We start from the raw sequence: 4,845 nt of genomic DNA, 5'->3' as shown, positions 1-4,845 counted from the left end.
CCAGTCAGCTGAAGGCCTCACCTGCTCAGAGCAAAAGGGAATTCTGCCTCCAGACTGCAGGCTACAGCTTTCCCTGAGGCCTCACCTGCCGCCCACCCTGCACAGCTCGGACGCGGACCTCCATAATCACATGAGCTAATTCTTTAAACTAAATCTCTCTCTCCTCTCTCCCTCTATCTACCTGTACATACTATATATACACACGTATTTACATATATATGTATATAAATACAAGGGTACTTCAAAAAGTTCATGGAAAAATAGGATTAAAAGATACGACAAAATCTTCCACTACATATATGTATGTATGGTGTATACACACACACATATATACTGGATTTATATTTTATATACACACACACACACACACACACACACACACATATATACACCGTCATCCCTCCATATTCAAAGGGATGGATTCCAGGACCCCATCTAAGGATGCTCAAGTCCCCGATATATAACCTACGCATATCCTCCCATGTACTTTAAATCATCTCTAGATTACTTATAATACCTAATACAATGTAAGTGCCATGTAAATAGTTGTTACACTGTACTGTTTAGGGAATAATGACAAAGGAAAAAGTCTGTATGTGTTCAGTGCAGACACGACCACCCATTTTTTTTCTGAATACTTTTGATCCATGGTTGGTTGAATCCACGGGTTCCTAAGTGGAGAGCCAACACTCTCTCTCTCTCTTTCTCTCCACACACACCCCACACACACATCCTGTTGGTCCTGTTTCTCTGGAGAACTCTGAATAATACACCAGTAGTGTCATCAACCTCATTTTATGGATGAGAAAATGGGCTCAGCGAGAACAGGAACTAAAATTGGGCCACAATGGTATAAACCAGTCACTCATCATTTAGAAACATAAAAGGCCAAGGCTGAACCCAGGAAGTAAGGGTTTAGCCCCTGACATCAGATCAGTCTATGTCTTGATCACAGCACCTCTGTTCCTGAAGGTTCCTGTGGAGTGCACCCCCTACCCCATCACCCATTACTTCTTCCCCCTTCGATGATTCTACCCTTTCTTTTAGTTTAGACCCATTTTCTTTGGTGCTGTCATCCACACGGGGGGGGGGGGGGGGGGGAAGTGCCTGATTTTAAAGTTTCTGGGAGGAGACTTCTGTGAACTAAATGACAATTTTAAATAGCACATAACACAATGCTCAGAACACAGCAGATGCATAGAACAAACAAATTGAACAATTGGGTTAGTGGTATACTACAAATGTGATGTGGCTTTGTAAAGCATACGACATTCTACAAAGGTAAGGTATGAACATCATGATTGTTCCAGGTTGCAGGACTGAAGGAAGTTGAGAGACCACATAATTTCTCAGATATAAGAACCAGATCATAAAACCTCCAAGTCTGCAGTTGAGTCGATTCCATGCTAAAATTTAGTTTAAGTGTGATGGTATGAGACTTAGGATCCTGAACTTAAGTAAATAAATTCTGGACCCCTAGTTTAATCACCTTATCCTCTAAACCCTCTCCTTTCTTCACAGTAAAATAAATAGGTTCCCCTTCTTTATTAAAGAGAACTGTTTTGGTTGTAAGAAGCAGACACCAACCCAAGCCAACCTAAACACATGAGTGCAGGGCTCACGGAACCCGAGGGCAAGAGCAGCTGGGCCTAAGGAAGGGACTGGAATCAGAACATGGAAGGCCACCGGGAACCCAAAGGATACTCTTTCTTCCTGTCCCCATGATTCATTCTTGTCTCTGTTAACTCAGTCCACATAGTAGAAAAAAGCCTCCTGACTGGTCCTGATCTTATATTTCTCCTTTGTTCAAATGTATAGCCAAGAATGGATCTCTTGGTCTTTATTCTAGATTATAGGGTAAGGAATTCTTATGGTTGAGGTTTAAGCCAAGTGCCCACGCCTTATCCAATCAGCAATGGAGGTGGGGGGGCGCTGCTGTCTGTACCACCCACATGGCTGACAGAGGCCAACCTTGTGGCCCATGGCTGTAGGATGGAGACTGAAGCATCCCCCACAAAACTGTCAACCACACCAGTGGTTCTAGTTCTCAAACCTGGCTCTGCAACAGAATCACCTGGAAAACTTGGAAAAAAAACCAGATTCCCTAATCCTACACTAGCTCAGAGACCTTGGACTAGTAACCTTGAGCTGCAAGCAGCCTTGTCTACTTTCCCTAGAATGTTCTAGGAATAGGACAGGAGAATCAGTGCATTAAGCAATAGCATCCTCCCCCTCTTCCATCCCTACTTCCTCCCACCCTACCCAAATGATTCTATACAAGTATTTGAAGACCCTTTTTTGGAAACCACTGTGGCATATGACCAGGTGATGCAGAGTATGAGATGGGGAACAATAATCTCACAGCCCTGCACGAGCCTTCCACTGTGTGCCACGTGCTTTCCCACTGAGCGAGTGCTTCCTACCAGCTGGTCATTGTGCCAGGATGTTTAATAAGCATGACCTCATTCCCTCCTCACAACAACCCCATAAGCTACATGCTTTTTATACTCATTTGACAGACAAAGGAAACGAAGTCCAGAGCAGTTAAATGACTTGCCCAATGTCACTTAGTAAGTGACAAAGCCACTTACTCATATGTCTGTCTCCTTCAGTTAGACCTTCAGTCCCATGAGGTCAGGGATGATCAGTACCTGCTTCTGCCCATCCCAGCATCCCCAGCACTTAGCATGATGCCTGACATAGGGCAGTTGCTCAGTGGTGTTTGGGGGAAGAATGTCAGGTAAATGAGTGACAGTCTGACAGTCTTTAGGCTGGGCCACTCCAGGAATCCCTACCGGAGCTCCCAACCTGCCGGCATAGCATCTTTGCAGGCCCTGCTGGGTTACAGGGGGACTGAGTTACACATCCTCTTAGCCATGGGGGCAGCCAGGGGCTTTGGAGCAGTAGCCTCCTCCAGGTGCAGGTAGCCTTGTCCACTTTCCTTAAGATGCTGAACAATTATGATGTTGTGTGTGTCTTAGGATATGTGAAAGTGTAGGAAGTATGTAGTACAGTCTCATTCAAAGAGTCAAGATCTGTCCTGTGTATTAGTCCGTTTCTGTTGCTTATAACAAAATAACTGGAACTGGGTAATTTATAAAAAAACAAAATTTATTGCTTCAGTTTTGAAGGTTGGTTAGTCCAAAGTCCAGGAAACACATCTGGTGGCGGTTTTCTTTGGTGGTGGCTTTACAGCAATGCATTGTCTCGCATGGCAGAAAAATGGCAGAGCAGAGAAAGAGAGTAACATCCTCATTCATTCTCCTTCTGAAGCCCTCAGAACCACGTCCCTGGCCACCATTTTTAATCCATTCACTACAGCATAGTCCTACAATCCAATCACCTCTTCAAGGCTCCACCTTTCAATTACTGTAATAGAATTTCCCACCCTCCCAACAGTCACAGTGGGGATCAAGCTTCTAATACATAAAACTTGGGGGACACAATTAGAGTAGCATTACATTGTGCAAATATACCACAATTTCCTTATCCAGTCATTCGTTGATGGACATTTAGGTTGGTTCTATATCTTGGCTATTGTAAATAGAGCTGCAATAAACATGGGAGTGCAGGCATCCCTTCAACATAATGATTTCCATTCCTTTGGTTATATACCTAGAAGAAGGATTGCTGGATCATATGGAAGATCTATCTGTAGTTGTCTGAGAAACCTCCATACTGTTTTCCATAGTGGTTGTACTAACAGTGCAGGAGCATTCCCTTCTCTCCACACCCTCGCCAGCATTTGTTATTCTCCATCTTTTTGATTACAGCCAGTCTAAATGAGGTGAGGTGACATCTCAATGTGGTTTTAATTCGCATTTACCTGATGACCATATTTTTTTTTTGTCATTTGTTTATGGTATATAAAGTGCTTAGCACAGTGACTAACACATTGGTAGGAATTTTATTACTGAGAAATGATTTCAAAGTGGGAAAGTTCTATACAAAAATGAGTTATCATGGGCCGGCCCAGTGGTGCACTGGATAAGTGCGCCGCTTGGGAAGCGCGGCGGCGCTCCCGCCCAAGGGTTCCTGGACCCAAAGAAGGGGAGCTCTGCCTTCCTGGAGAACTGAAATTGAATAGAGCTGGCTAGGAGCAGAGGTGGTACGAGACTGGTGGGGCTGGCGCCGGAGACCAGGAATCGTCAGGTGAGAAAGACAGATGCTGAGTGGAGCCAAGATCTTGAAAATGAAGGGCTCTTCTGGGATGAGACTGCATCCCTTCCCCATCCCCATCCCCATCTTTCTCTCTCTCTCTCTCTCTCTCTCTCACACACACACACACACACACACGTGTGCACACACCACATGAATGCACACACACATACTCAAGCTTAACAGAGCAACAGAAAGGCTCACGCTAAGGCCCATCCTACTTCATGATGTTGGAGAAAATTTACGAGAACAGCTTACCTAGAGAATCAGCACTGGTTGGAATGGAAACCAATCCAAGAAGGGTTGGATGCATTTGTGTGAACAAGGGTCATGTTTGGTTATTAAGGTGGGGGTCTCCGAGGATAAAAATATATGCTAATATGAGTATCTATTTGAAAAGCTTGAGAATATAACATACTTTTACATCCACTCTCTCACTTGATCCTCAGAGATGTCCACAACAGGTATTTCCAGGCTGTTTCACAGAAAGGGAAACTGAGGGGGCCGGCCCGGTGGCGCACTGGATAGTGCGCCGCTTGGGAAGCGTGGCGGCGCTCCCGCCTGAGGGTTCGGATCCCACATACAGACCGGTTCCCGCTCACTGGCTGAGCGAGGCATGGGGGCGACGCTGAGGGTTGCAATCCCGTTGCCGGTCCCCGGCCCGGTACGGGGGCAACACTGAGGGTT

Source organism: Galeopterus variegatus, unplaced genomic scaffold (assembly GCF_000696425.1).
Source record: "Galeopterus variegatus unplaced genomic scaffold, G_variegatus-3.0.2 Scaffold2039, whole genome shotgun sequence".
Taxonomy (NCBI): domain Eukaryota; kingdom Metazoa; phylum Chordata; class Mammalia; order Dermoptera; family Cynocephalidae; genus Galeopterus; species Galeopterus variegatus.
This window is presented reverse-complemented; position numbering follows the sequence as displayed.